Consider the following 15,468-nt stretch of genomic DNA (forward strand, 5'->3'; position numbering starts at 1 on the left):
ATCTTTGTACAGTTTTTCTTTTCTTTCTTTCTTTAAGTTTCAGCATTTCCTACCCCAAATGCTAATCCATAAAACTGAATTGTGAACTAGGGTTTAATGGGGGCCAGCCATTGCTAGTCTATACAATGGCTTCGTGTGAACTAAGAGGACTCAGCCCTGTGCAGGGCACCAGTCTTGGTAAGCAAGGTGCAGACTGGATTTGTATCTCTGCTCACCGCCTTGGTCCAGGGCCCTTGTGCAGTGAACAACCTGTCCAACCACACAGGCAGTTCTGACTCACTTGCCTCTGAAACCAGGAAAGGCTTGGGCAAGTTAAAGCCACAGAAAACTTGGAAGTCAGCTGTCATTATTATCCTTTATTCCTTGCCCTTTTATCAGAGTTGTTAACTAATGGAACTTGATTTCTCCTTCTCATTCCTACCCTTGCTTACATGCAAGAGGCAGAATGGTCAGACAGAGAGAGAAAGGCAAGGCAGTGAGGATTTCATGTCATTGGCCCTTCAGCAAATCCCTTATCAGGCACTGCCTTTGTAAGGAGCATGTGACGTGGGTGGTGTTGAGTAGAAGGCATTTGTGATATAACAGATGTTTGGTATAAAATACTCAGGCAGGGTTCCACCAAAGTCATTCTACTGCAACAAATTTCTACCAGGCAGGAAACAAGCTAGAAACAAGGTTGAGCGTTCAGTCTTCCTTCCTGCAGGAAGGTGATTCCCTGGATAATTTCACCTTAGGCTTTAAGAGCTCCTTTCCTGTGGCATTGTGGGAATGGAAAGAGAAGCCAGTGTTTTATCTTTATGGAAAAATCTCACTGGATACAAAAGTCTGTAACAGAGGCAAGTTCCTCAGCAAATTGGTGCATTACTCGCCAAAAAGTCATTGTCTTGTTTATAAAGTGAAATCTGAGTTTATCCCAGAAAGACTGGGGCATGGAGCAGCTTAGCTCACATCACTTAGGGTAAAGGTCACACTCTAAGTGAGACAGAGTCTCACTCTGTCACCCAGGCTGTAGTGCAGTGGTGCAATAGTGGTTCACTGAAGTTTTGAACTCCTTGGCTCAAGTGATCCTCCCACCTCAGCGTCTGGAGTAGCTGAGACCACAGGCATGCACCACCATACCCAGCTAATTTTTTATTTTTTGATGCCCAAGCTGGTCTCAAACTCCTGGGCTCAAGCATTCGTCCCACCTCAGTCTCCCAAAGTGTTGGGATTACAGGTTTGAGCCACTGTGCCCAGCCTTGCTATTATTATTGTAACTGAATTTTATAGCATGGAGTCTCTCCGCCAGCACTTGTTAATATTGTCTGTTAGGGGTGTGTGCAGAGTACGGGAAGGAGATAGCCATAGAGTAATGTTTCTAAAAGAACTTTTCTGACATGTATTTATACATGAGGAAATGCAGAGAGTGCAAGGTGAGTTTAGAGGCTTTGAAAGCACTGCCAGGACGTAAGATGTTTTTCCTACAGCTCTACAAGACGCATTATTCTCTGGCCTGTTTCGGAAAGGACAGGCTGTTTTCTAGGCAGCTTCCTGCCTTCTGGAACTTCAGGGAGTGGATTTCCATGTGTCCAAATGTTGAGTTGTGAGTCAGAACCACCCAGGCCAGCCAACTGTCCTACCAGTGGGCATGGAATCCTTAGGCTGCAAGACAACCGAGACGCCAGCTCATCTAAGCCTCTTATTTCACCAGAAGAAGGAATGGGAGTAGAGAGATACAACAACGACCCTAAATCATCCTGTTCTTTTCCTTCTCTGGGGGGCGCCAGGGAGCCTCCCACCTTTCCTCTATTTTCTGATCTAAGCTGAGGAAATCCAAATGGTATTCTTTTATCCCAGTATTAACTGGGACTCAGAGACTGCCCAAGCCACTTACTTAATTTGTGGCGTAAAATATTTTTGCTCTAGAATCGTTCTGCCCCTTAAAGGAGATCTGTGGGGAAAGAATTGGCCGGACAGCCTCTTACCTAGCCCCAATGCAATGCAGGAATCTGAAAAGGTCATTAGGAAAATAAAAACTTAAAGTCCTGAAAAACTTTCTGACAATTGTCCAAGGCCATGCAGTCCTGAGGACACAGAGGATACCAGCTACCCCTCACCCACGACCCACAGGCCAACCCAAGGAGACCACATCTTGTCTTTCAGGAAAATGCACTGAATTTTGTACCATGCCCCCAAGAGCCTGGATCAAATTAAGAATTTTAATACTCAAAGTCATTTATTTATATTGTGTCCCTAAAGCATATATAATAAATGTATGCCTCACTCAGGGTATATTAAAATGTTTCGCCATACATTTCTAAAATCTTAACCAATATCGTCAACACTTTAAAATACAACTTGTATTTTGATCAAAATACACTTCATCATTTGAAAATCAAGTAGTAATTGGATGAATTCTAACAAATAAACACAGTTCTCTGCTCAGCTTCTTCTGGAATCTTTCACACCCTTGAAACAACACATTTCAGCTATTTAATTTAGATTTTTTTCTGGAATTTACTTCCATATCTCTAGATGATATGTTTCTAGATTTCCTGAATTGTATTGTTCAATACCATTATTAAAAGAGTTTTTTAAATTAAGCTATTCTATTTTCATTTTCAATAATTTTGGTTCTCTGATCCATTTTGATATCCTCCTCTTCTTGTTTCATGAGCTCATCTCCTGCTATTTTTGAAAAGGCCATCGTTTTTAAAAATATGTTTACTCATTGAAACGTTTACTGAGTTGTCTCTGTTTCTTCTGGGTTCATTTTTGTTTGGTTGGTTTTGCCTTTTTCTTCTTGGAGCTTACTTCAGATGTGATTTTGGCAGTCAGTTCATAAGAGGGAGGTACTGGGCAGCTAATTCTATCTGGGCATGGGGCTTCACTCTAGAGTGATCAGTGGGAAAGCAGTGGTGAAAGCTGACCAGCACAGTATCACCACCTGATACAGCCACATAATTATTATTTTACTTGTGTCTCCTCCTGGTCTTGTATGTGTAAGTTCCATTCATGCAAAGGTTTGTTCATTTTGTTCACTGCTCCAGTCTCAGTGCCTACGACAGTGTCTGGCACATAATAAATGCTTAAAAAACACTTAGATGAACAAAGAACTGTGGGAGAAAAATGCTATGCAGAGCACAAAGTGAGTAGGAGACTAAGAGTGAGGAAAGTTGATTTTGCCTTGGAGCAATGGGGAAGCTTTTTTTCACTGCACTGACTAGGAGCATTCCTGTAATGCCAAGACACTGCCGAGGCGTTTTCCATGCATTCTTTCATTCGTGCAGCCAGCAACATCCATTGAGCACCTACGATGTGCTCTGAAGCAGTGTAGCATGGTGGTTAAGGACATGGGAATTGATTAAGGAACCTGAAGTCTAGCCCTGGCTGTGTGTCGTTGGGCAAGTTATTTACCTCTCTGAGCCTCAGTTCCCTTAATTCTATATGAAGAATTGTCAGAGTGTCTGCTTATAGGGTTACCTTAAGGATTAAATGAATTGCTATATGTAAAGAGTTCAAACATTATGCTTGTTTTGTTATTATGCTTTTAACCAGACCCTGTTCTAGGCTATGGAGACACCGAGATAGGTAGAAATGATCCTTCCCACCCCCCAACAGGAAGACTTCATAGTCTAGTAGGCTGCTTTTCTCTTTCTTGCACACTATCTCCTGAATTTTTAAAAAAAATACAGAAAGTGCACCGGACAGGGTGGCTCATGCCTGTAATCCCAGCACTTTGGGAGGCTGAGGCGGGCAGATCACCTGAGGTTAGGAGTTCGAGACCAGCTTGGCCAATGTGGTGAAACCCTGTCTCTACTAAAAATGCAAAAATTAGCTGGGCATGGTTTTGGTTCCTATAATCCCAGCTACTCAGGAGGCTGAGGTAGGAGAATTGCTTGAACCTGGGAGATGGAGGCTGCAGTGAGCCGAGGTCATGCCACTGCATTCCAGCCTGGGCAACAGAGCGAGACTCCGTCTACAAAAAAAAAGAAACTTAGTGTAAAGTATGCCCATAGGCAATCAAAATGATGCTTGAATTTGGGGTGGGGGAAGGGGCAAGGTCTCATGTCAAATTGGATGACTATCACCTCGACAGGCGCAGGACTGGCAGAGTTAAAGGAAAATAACAAGTCAACAGCCTCTTCCCCAGGGGCTCAGTAATGTCCCTAGCCTTTGGCTCTGGTGTGCTCTGTGCAAAAGGCTAAAAATAGCAGAGGCATGCTCAGGATTAAGACAGCCTTTCAATCACAAGTCAGGGAAGTAGTGATTTTCCTTAGACAAACCCTATTGCTACTGGTGGGGGTGGGGATGGAGGTTGGGAGACATACGACTTTCTCATACATTTGATTAAAACTTTGGCAACGTTAATAATCTTCATAGTCTCTAAATCTCCATTTGCCTCCATCCTGACCTTTCTTAAGTATTGTTTCATTGATTTTTTTAAGGTTACCTTTGAAGATAGAATTGCTGAATAACTCTAAAACTTACTGAAGAGTCCACTCTTTTGGTTGCCTGTTTGTGTGATAACACATCCTCTTAAAAAATGCAGCCCATTTTAATTTGCATCCATCCACGCTTCACCTCACCATCTATAGCACCATAAATACATTCATCAAAGAAGGCAACATAGAAACTAGTAAGCATGGAGAATGGTGAAGTGTCAGTTACAATTAATAGCTTTGGAAATAAAAGAGATAATAATGTGTCTCATTTACAAGTTTTGAATTTAATTTCACAACTTACCCTTTGAAATAAATTAATGCCAGAATTGACCTGTTAAGAAGTCTGTTTGTAAATAAAATTGGCCCAATTAGTCAGGGGTGGGGAATGCATCTTAGTCCCAGCTACTCAGGAGGCTGAAGTGGGAGGATGGCTTGAAGCCAGGAATTGGAGGCTGCAGTGAGCTATGATCGTGCCACGGCGCTCCAGCCTGGGTGACAGAGGGAGATCCTGTCTCTATAAATAAATAAATAAAATCAGCTCAACTATTCATGTCAGTGTTGTGAATACAGAAAGCAAATCCTTAAAATGCCCTAGAAGTGGAGGTTGGGTGGGAGGGAATATCCTCCCCAAACTTGAAATCAAATCCATGCCCTGAGAGCTCCATTGGGTGGCCAAGCTCCATTCAGTCTCGTTTTCCTCTCAACAATGCGCATGCGAAAGGCTTCCTCGGAAGGCACGGGGCATCTTTTTTTTTTTTTTTTTTTTTTTTTTTTGAGGCGGAGTCTCGCTCTGTGGCCCAGGCACAGGGCATCTTTTTAAATAAGTCCAAGGATTTTAGATGAGGTCAGGAGCTGGGCATGGGAACGAGGTGAAGGGCCAAAAAAGTTAAGCTACTCTGGTGTAAACCAACACAAACTGCCTGTTCCTGCTGTTATTTCTTCCCTAAAATTTTTTCACTTTGGGAGAAGATTTTAACAAATCATTATTATTGATAAAAAGCTGTAAAGTGGGCTGCCCATGGGGGCTAATGCCTGTAATCCCAGCACTTTGGGAGGCCAAGGCAGGAGGATATCTTGAGCCCAGGTGTTCAACACCAGCCTGGACAACATAGTGAGACCTCGTCTCTACAAAAAAGCAACAAAATTAGCCAGGTGTCTTGGCTCACGCCTTTAGTCCCAGCTACTCCAGAGGTTGAGCAGGAGGGTTGCTTGATCCCAGCAGGTCAAGGCTGCAGTGAGTCGTGACCACACCACTTCACTACAGCCTGGGCAACAGAGGGAGGACTCTGTCTTACCAAAAAAACCCCAAAAAACAAAAACAAAAAAAAAGGGAGGAAAATGGCAGGGTGGGAGGGGGTGGGGAGGGGAGAAATCACCCATAATGTCAGAGGTATGTGAAGCAGAGCAACTCCATCTTGAACAGCAGCTGGGTAAAATAAGGCTGAGACCTACTGGGCTGCATTCCCAGATGGTTAGGCATTCTAACTTAGAGGATGAGATAGGAGGTCGACACAAGATACAGGTCATAAAGACCTTGCTGATAAAACAGGTTGCAGTAAAGGAGCGGGCTAAAACCCCCCAAAACCAAGATGGTGACGAGAGTGACCTGTGGTTGTCCTCACTGCTACACTCCCACCAGGGCCGTGACAGTTTACAAATGCCATGGCAATGTCAGGAAGTTACCCTATATGGTCCAAAAGGAGAGGCATGAATAATCCACCCCTTGTTTAGCATATCATCAAGAAATAACCATAAAATGGGCAACCAGCAGCCCTCGGGGCTGCTCTGTCTGTGAAGTAGCCATTCTTTCATTCCTTCACTTTCCTAATAAACTTGCTTTCACTTTAGTCTATGGACTCATCCCAAATTCTTTGTTTCAGGAGATCCAAGAGCCCTCTCTGGGGGTCTGATCAGGACCTCTTTCCTGTAACAATAATGGCACAACCCAGATACAACGACTTTAATGTTTCAGTCATCTCTTTCCATTATTTCTCTAACTGCATTTATATTTACAGTTATAATGTGCATCAAAGTTTGTGATCTATTTTTCTCCTAACGTTGCCATAGGTTATTAGAGAGTCTTTCGAGTAATTGTTTTAATGGGTGCATAATATTTCATTGAGTGGATCATCATTTAACCATTTCCCTATTGATGGACAGTGAGATTACTGCCACTTTTTCCCTTATAAATAAATATACTGATAATCTTCAGTATCTTCCATATCTGCAGTTTGGCATCTTTATTTACCTTTTTCCCTTACAAAGAAAAGTTGAACAAAGACTTCAAATTGCAGATACCACAATAAGCTGATGCTCAAGTCTCTTATATAAGATGACATAGTGCTTGCGTTTAACCTATACACATCCTCCTGTATACTTTAAATCATCTCTAGATTACTTATAATACCTAATACAATGGCTACACTTCACTTTATTCACATTCATACATTCGCATTTACACACACACACACACACACACACACACACACACACACACAGTGCTAATGCGTATGCCCGCCCTGAATTTTCTCCTCCTGACTGGTTGTGGCACAACTTTAAACCCAGCAGAGCGCGGGGAGGAAGCTGGAGTTTGTATTTTCAGTTTGGTTCAACTCTGTGAATTAGGAGTCCCGTTTTCCCATCCTAGTCACGAAGTAGTCCTGAATTGTCCTTGAGTAGAAGGGAGAGATTTATGGACTGAATCCTGGTCCAAGTCAGAGAGAAAAGTATTCTTTAGAAAGACATCGTCTGATGATTATTTTGAGAGACTTTCTGGTAATCCCCAGCAAATCTGCATGTTAATAGGAATCATTTACTCAAAGCAGGGGCCCAGGAAAATAGCTTTACATAATAACAGTAGCTTGATTTGATTACTTCAATTTGGTCCTAGCTATTGAATTAAAGGTAAAGCCAAGCTTTTGGAAGTTTTACAGAACGATAAACAAAATGGGAATAGTAAATTAAGACTGACTCTGGTTTCAACCTGTACATCTTTATTACTTCTAATGAGCAGGGAGATGTAAACAGGATCGAGGAGTAAAAACCATTGATAATCTTCTTAGCATTCTGGATAATTTATTGGTTTCTTTCTCACATTGAGAGCTCTAAGCCTGCCTAATATTCGTTAAGACTTCTTGGCAGCTCTTTCCTAAAAGAAGCAATTTCTTTTCTTACAGTGCAGTGTAGTTTTGCTCACTTACTCCTCAAAATACTGACAGACATTTTCAGTTGCACTCGGCTATTTTGAGTCACAGCAGCACTTTTAAAAATCCTAGTCATTTTATACTTACAGAAGAGTTGCAACAGTAGGACAGAGTCCTTGGATACCCCTCAACCAGGCCTCTCTCTGTTAACGTCTTATATACCATACATGAAAATTAAGAAATTAACCTTAGCATGAGACTATTAGCTAAAGTGCAGAACTTACTCACATCCCCAGTTTCTCCACTAATGTCCTTTTTCTATTCCAAGACCCAGTCCAGGACTCCATGTTGCATTTAGTTTTCACATCTTCTTAGCCTCCTCCAATCTGTGATAGCTCCTCAGTCTTTCTTTGATTTCAGGGCCTTTCTACTTTTGAAGAGTAACGGTCAGTTATTTTGTAGAATGTCCCTCCATGGGCCGGGCGCGGTGGCTCACACCTGTAATCCCAGCACTCTTGGGAGGCCGAGACGGGCAGATCACGAGGTCAGGAGATCGAGACCATCCTGGCTAACACGGTGAAACCCTGTCTCTACTAAAAAGTACAAAAAGCTAGCCGGGAGAGGTGGCGGGCGCCTGTAGTCCCAGCTACTAGGGAGGCTGAGGCAGGAGAATGGCATAAATCCAGGAGGTGGAGCTTGCAGTGATCTGAGATCCGGCCACTGCACTCCAGCCTGGGCGACACAGCAAGACTCCATCTCAAAAAAAAAAAAAAAAAAAAGAATGTCCCTCCATGTGGGCCTTGTTTGGTAGGTTCTCGGGGTTAGACTAGCATTATGCATTATTGGAAAGGAAACCGCAAAGTGACTGATGTGTCCATCTCAGTGCACCATGCCATCCTCACCACTTGGCTAAGGTGATACCCACCAAGATTCTCCACTGTAAACTTTCTATTTTCCCCTTTGTAATTATTAAATATTTTGGAGGGGGAGATACTTTGAGACAATGCAAATAAATAACTTGTTTCTGCTTAAACTATCACAGCTGTCCTCCAAAGCAATAGTTTAACCTCAGCTAAACGTCCACAAGCTATCAATGGGGACTTTTGGAATTGGTGAGGGGCACAGGAGCCTCAAAGCCATTCACTTCTTCCCGGAAGCCCAGCATTCCAGGAAAGGACTGGCAGACCTCCTGACTTCCTCCACCAGCTCTCTGACCTCTGCACACTGTGGTTGTGACTTGGGATTTCAGAGACAGGAGCAGGACCCCACCCCCGATCATAGCATGACTTAGCTTCTCCCCAGAATCACAGTCATCTTCCATATGACTTAGGAATAACATGATTGCTGGAAGACAGAAAGATGTGGGCCTAAGTAACGAACTGTGTTCTGTTAAAGCAAAAAGTATCTGTGACACTCAGGAAAGCATGGCAAGGCAGACTACATTTAAGGGGATTATCACAACAAGTCTAGGTACTATTACAATGGGGTTTTATAGCAGGGCAGAGAGATTGGGCTCAACTCTGTATCCAACAAGGAAAAGTGGGAATTTATAGCCAAGGAGTGAGAGGGGGGCCAGTGGATGGTAAATTACCAAGGAGAAACATGAGGGGTAAGGAGGGATTCTGGCTAACTGTCCTAATGGGGTTCTTGCTGAACACGGGCCAAAGTGATCAGACAGCACCTGCAGGATGGTGGAGAATGAGAAAATTCCCCAGATCTGGAAGGTGATCGGATACAATTAGAGTAAGTAAGTAGGCAGACATGAGCAGGGCAGGAGGGGGGTCCCCCTCCCCACTGGAATGCCAAGTGACCATCAGGTACTGGCCGGGCGGTTGTGGTTGTTGAACTGTCTCTCTAAAATAATAATTGGTCACAGCCAAGGCCAGGGAAAGACAGCCTCCCAACAGACAGAAAACCCCTGAAGCTGGTGATTGGCAGCCCTTTTTTTTTTTTTTTTTTTTGAGACAGTCTCTTTCTGTTGCCCAGGCTGGAGTACAGTGGCACGATCTAGGCTCCCTGCAACCTCTGCCTCCTGGATTCAAGCAATCCTTCTGCCTCAGCTTCCCAAGTAGCTCAGGAGGATTACAGGCGTGCACTACCACAGCTGGCTAATTTTTGTATTTTTAGTAGAGACGTGGGTTCACCACGTTGGCCAGGCTGGTCTCAAACTCCTGACCTCAAGTGATCTGCCTGCCTTGGCCTCCCAAAGTGCTGGGATTACAGGCGTGAGCCACCGATCCCAGACGACCAGCAGCTTTTTGATAAGATCTCAGGAGTTGGGCAAATGTGCTCAAGCATGAGCACTAAGAGGCAAAACGGTGGAGTTTAACTGGTACATGACCTTGCTCTAGGAACGCTCAACTGATAAGGGGAAAATGCCTCAAATGAGCATGCGCACAGCTTTAGTAAACACACTGTGCGTGTATATGGCCCCTCCCAAATGCTGGCAGCCCACCACGCATCTGGATGAAGTGGTGTCCTTCATCTGAGGTAATACCCGAGGTTCATTGTCTCGCGCCGAGGAAATCAAGGACGCAAACACTCAAGAAGTGAGGTTAAGAGCAGAGGTTTTGTAGGCGAAAGAAAGAGAAAAACTCTCTCTACTGCAGAGGGGTGCCAAATGTGTTTTGTACTTCCACGGTGAAATGCAGTGGGGTTTTATAGACAAGCTTGAGGAGGCGGTGTCTGATTTACATAGGGCGTAAAAGATTGGTTGGACCACGTGGGTCATTTACATAAGACATGGAAAACTGGTTAAGGCTAGGTGTGCCATTTGCATGGGACACAAAAAAACTGGCCACCCCCACCCTAATCTTTTGTTATGCAGATCGATTCTCTACCTGGCCAGTGCCATGTTGCCTGTTTCATTACTGTACACATGGTAACAAAGGAAAGGGAAGATGGAGCCTCCATGTTGAACATACCTGGCCCCTAGCCCTTTTCTACTGGCACAGCTGCAGGGGTTCACCTGTGCAAGCTTCCAGCTTGCTTATCTATGTCTGCAGCTTGGTTTTTTTCAGGCTGTTCTTTGTTGGAAAGGAAATTATTCTGGAGCTGCTTTTTGTTAAAACGGAAGTTCTGCCGAGGACTCTGTTGCCCTTTCTACCTGCCTAAATACTTTCTTTCTACCTCCTGTGTCATGGACCGCCTGCTCCAAGGAAGAGTCAGGGGAGAAGAAACACACATCCCGGAATCATGCCAATGCAGGAAACCCCAAGTCAAGGAGCACTTGGATCTCTTTTTTTTTTTCCTTCTTTTTTTGAGACAAAGTCTCGCTCTGTTGCCCAGGCTGGAGTGCAGTGGCGCGATCTGGGCTCACTGCAAGCTCCGCCTCCTGGGTTCACACCGTTCTCCTGCCTCAGCCTCCCGAGTAGCTGGGACTACAGGCGCCCGCCACGACGCCCAGCTAATTTTTTTGTATTTTTAGTAGAGGCAGGGTTTTACCATGTTAGCCAGGATGGTCTCGATCTCCTGACCTCATGATCTGCCCCCCTCGGCCTCCCAAAGTGCTGGGATTACAGGCCTGAGCCGCAGCACCCGGCCAGAGTGCTGGGATTACAGGCCTGAGCCACCAGGCCCGGCCAGATCTTTTAAGTTGTCCACTTGGCCCTCTTCCAAGTGTACTTTACTTCCTTTTGTTCCTGCTCTAAAACTTTTTAATCAACTCTCACACCTGCTCTAAAACTTACCTTGGTCTCTTACTCTGCCTTATGTAGCTTGGCTGAATTCTCTCGGAGGAGGAGGCAAGAATCAAGTTGCTGTAGGCCCCTAGGGATTCCCTGCTGGTAACAATACCAGGGGTGGAGGATTCTGGGTAAAATGGCTCAGCAGGATTGTTGCTAAGAATTGGACAGTGCAGAGATGAACACAGAACCCCAAAAGTCAGGGCTCAGTTGAGATGGGAGTTCAGAGGAGCCTGACTAGATTTGGTCAAGGAGATAGTCTGTCAGTTCAGAAGACTGTGAGGGTTTGCTGTTCTCAGGCCATCACAGACATCATCTGCAGATGCCCTTTACAGCACTGAGTCTGTTTCCAGAGAATTTATGTTGTAAAATAGAACTGAAACTCAGAAAAATAATGGTTGGAGATTTTCACCACCAAATTTTTCTCCTCTTGTTTGTTGTTCTTTAAAAAATAAGTATATTTTCAGTTCATTAGACTTCAAATGATAGATGAGGAAAATTAAACCAAATGTGAAAAACGGGAGACTCAGTCCCCAAATGGATGTCCAGCTGGTGGCCAGTTCTGGGAAGCTCCTTATGTCTGAGATCTATACAAAGAGAGAAAGAATTAAGGAAAAATGCTTCCCCTCCACCCAACTTCATTTTTGTTTCTATTTTGTAACAATAAAATTATCTTTCTCAGGATTCTACAAAAGGAGAGTATAGTATCTTTGTTTAACCTCAGAAGCAATTCCCTCAGGTCTATTTACACAAACATAGCCTTATTTATTAGGTGTACCCAGCTAAGATCTGATGACAAGGTAGAGGAGGAAGAAAGGGAGGGATCCATTGTAGAGATATTGACAGGTATTTGTACAGAAGGTGGTAATTTATTGATCATATATACATCATCTTTCTACAGCCCCTTTACTTATTCTCTCTCCCTCTCTGATATCTGCTTTTCACTTGTCCTAGGCCACCCATACAACATACCATGTATCAATTTCTTCACTCAGAAAGAAAACATGCATACCAGAAGGTGGGTCAGGCTGGTGGTACAGAACAAGTTTTCCTTGGTGTGGTTTTCATGGCCTGCAAAGATCTGAGCTATGTGGTCCAGTGAGGACCCCCAACCAATGCATCCATGGGGATTTAAGTAAATATTAAACTTCAGTGTGTTCTGTTCATGCTCAAATCTCACAGTTTACCTAAGGCCTTGACTTACGGCACAATAAATGTTGCTGAATTTGAGTAAATAAAGGCATAGTTTGTCTTCTGAAAACATAAGAAGGTAGGCCTGGTGCCACAAGAAGGGATAGTTGATAATGAGAGACGGGAGGGTAAAATCGAGTAAAAGAAAACTATTCCATAAAACAAAAGTCGGGGATATTCACATAGGAGCAAATATGTTTAGAATTCTAATGAAGAGTCACCAGGAAAAGTTGAATTTGTGTTTATAAGACTCTGATTAAGAAAGCAGGGACATGGATAAACTTTAAAAAAGTATTCTTTACCTAAAATTGTTCATTTTAAAACAAATGTTGGTACCACATGAAATAAATGTATTTAGAAATGTAATTAACATAAAGACCCTTTTGCTTTATTATGCCAGATAATAAGGTATTCTTTTGGGATTCCTGAAAAGTCTGTGTAAATACTTACCCTGACCAAACGGGAGTGGGCTGCACTATTTAGTGGAGCACATTTTTGTAAGTTTTTTCTGTAGATGGGCTAGGTAGGAGTGCACTGTTAGGAGAAGCTCCCAGGCTGGGTGAGGTAGCTCACGCCTATAATCCCAGCACCTTGGAAGGCCGAGGCAGGTGGATCACCGGATGTCAAGAGTTTAAGACCAGCCTGGCCAACATGGTGAAACTCCCATCTCTACTGAAAATACAAAAATTAGCTGAGTGTGGTGATGAACGCCTGTAATCCCAGCTACACGGGAGGCTGAGGCAGGAGAATCGCTCGAACCCAGGAGGTAGAGGTTGCAGTGAGCCGAGATGGCACCATTGCACTCCAGCCTGAGTAACAAGAGCGAAACTCTGTCACAAAAAAAAAGAAGAAGAAAAAAGAAATAGCTCCCAGTAGCATCTTCCCGCCTCCCTGCTCCCCTCCTCGCATATATCTGGGCCCCCACTTTGAGGGCATTCACACAAACAGCTCCATAGCAGCTGGTGGGCTGAGCCCAATCAGCCAGTGTGGGGCAAACGGAATGCACAATTGATGCAGAACCCTTGGAGAATGAGCCCTGAATCCAGGAGCCAAACGGTTCCTTGCACAGGCGGAAAGGATTAGGATGGGCAACCAGTTTGGGAGCAAGAAGCAGTATCCCACCAACACGCAAAGCCTTTTCTTTCTCTACACAACCCCACCATTGTCTATGACATAATGCTGTTCAGTGGCCTCCACTGCAACGTACAAGGCCCAGTCCTGTCTTCTGGGAACAACTCAGATATTAATTTGGAAAGCAGTGGGTGTCCTTCATGCACAGACTCTAAACAGATTCTCCATTCTACATGCAGAGGAAGAAATTGAGAATAATATTTTGCTTTTTAAAAAAATTTGGTGGCTGGTTCTTCTTGCTCTCCAAGAAAGCTTGTTTGGGAATATTAAAAAAAAAAAAAAAAACGAAGACTTACAGCCCCTCTCCCGGGTGAAGAGCACACAGTCCAAAGAGTCGTATTTGTCAGGCTTACAGGATGGGCAGGAGAGGGGGTGGGACTGGTGGGCAGTGACTTTTCACCCTCTCTACCTGGGTTTATGGCCCTTAAGTATTTAGGGGAGCTATTTTTACATGTAACTTTCTCCTATTTTATTCTGATTGGAATCTAAAGAATTGTTTAATTTGAAATGAGTAACCCAAGTTACTTGGCAAGGTATAAAGATTAAGAAAAGATAACGAGAGATAAACAAATGAGGTAGTGGAATTGCTTGATAACTGGAGTAGTGCCTTAGAAGCTCTCTCCTGAGTTAGAACTATTCTTTGTTGTTAAATGAAAGTTAAAATATGCCATTTTCAATGTAAATACATTTTTTCCCAGATTCCTACTATCCTATATTACAATCGTTTTCATTTCTTCATCATAAGAAATCATCACTTCGGAGTTTTATTTATGTATGTCCTGTTTTCACACCGTTTTGACAGTTCTGTCGATATGCTGTGTTTCTCCCCACAGTCCTAATTACAAATCATCTTTATCATTTTTAGTAAATAGATAATATCCCATTACACCAATATTCCATAATTTGTTATCTGTAGCCCTTTGCTAAGACTTCAGTTATTTTCAGCTTTTCACTCTCATAAATAACACTGCTATAAATATATCAATGCATACACCATTTCTCCTTTTAAATTACTTTCTTGAAATAAATTCCAAAGAATGAGATTACGGGGTCAAAGAGTACAAACATTTTTATGACCTTTGACCCGCATTGATTGCCAAATGCCCTCAAAAGGCATTGTACCAGTTTTCAAAGAATGATATATCTGCTTTCCCCACAGTCTCATCAGGCATTGAGTTATAGGGTTTTCCTGTATTTTTATTTCTTCAGTCTCAATGGGCTGAGATTAAACTATATGCCCATTGGAGCATTATTATAAGTAGCTGTACAACTCATTGATTACTTAATAATGCTTAGGATACAACAGAAAGGAAAATAAAGCAGAAAAAAAAAGCCGAATTAAATATTTTCTCAGTTGTGTAAATTGCCTTTGTATGTTGAGTATCTGTGAGCACACTAAGCTTCAATACTGAGAACAAAGCAATCAGTTCTGGAACAACTAGAATAACATCAGCACACCAGAGTCAGATAACTTAGTTTTCATTTCATAAATACATTCACACACTCACAAAGCTCTAAACTTTGCTAGAAGAGTGAGCCTAAGAGAAACGAATGCTTACTTGTATTATCAATGCCTAAAGCACTGATTTTGAGCAGCGAAGATTTGACTCTCTCTGACCTCTTGCAAAGACGTCCAATTATTTCACAGTTGTTCTGCTTTTCCTCTATGTCTCAAGCTATCTTGAATAGGGAAAGAGTGGAAAACGGAGTAAAAGTAAAATAACAGGGGCGAGAGTCTCTCGTTCCCTTTGTGAATTTTGCCTGGGGCCTGGTTCTGTTTTCTGGAAATACTTTGCACGCATGGAGATGGGTAAGTTGTCTGTCAATGCACTTTGCAGACGGCGTGGATACATGAAGAAAGCCCTGAATATCTAATTCTTTGTGACCAGCTCAGTT

The 15,468-nt window shown here is 43.1% G+C and overlaps 1 long non-coding RNA gene across 1 annotated transcript; it reads left to right on the forward strand.

Annotated features, from left to right (window-relative positions):
- Positions 1-639: 639 nt before the first annotated feature.
- LOC139362603 (uncharacterized) lies at positions 640-2,279 on the forward strand. Its single transcript, XR_011621775.1, has 2 exons — positions 640-836; positions 1,906-2,279. It is a non-coding gene; the product is annotated as an uncharacterized lncRNA (long non-coding RNA).
- The last annotated feature ends 13,189 nt before the right edge of the window (positions 2,280-15,468 follow it).

Source organism: Macaca nemestrina, chromosome 4 (genome assembly GCF_043159975.1).
Source record: "Macaca nemestrina isolate mMacNem1 chromosome 4, mMacNem.hap1, whole genome shotgun sequence".
Classification (NCBI taxonomy): Eukaryota; Metazoa; Chordata; class Mammalia; order Primates; family Cercopithecidae; genus Macaca; species Macaca nemestrina.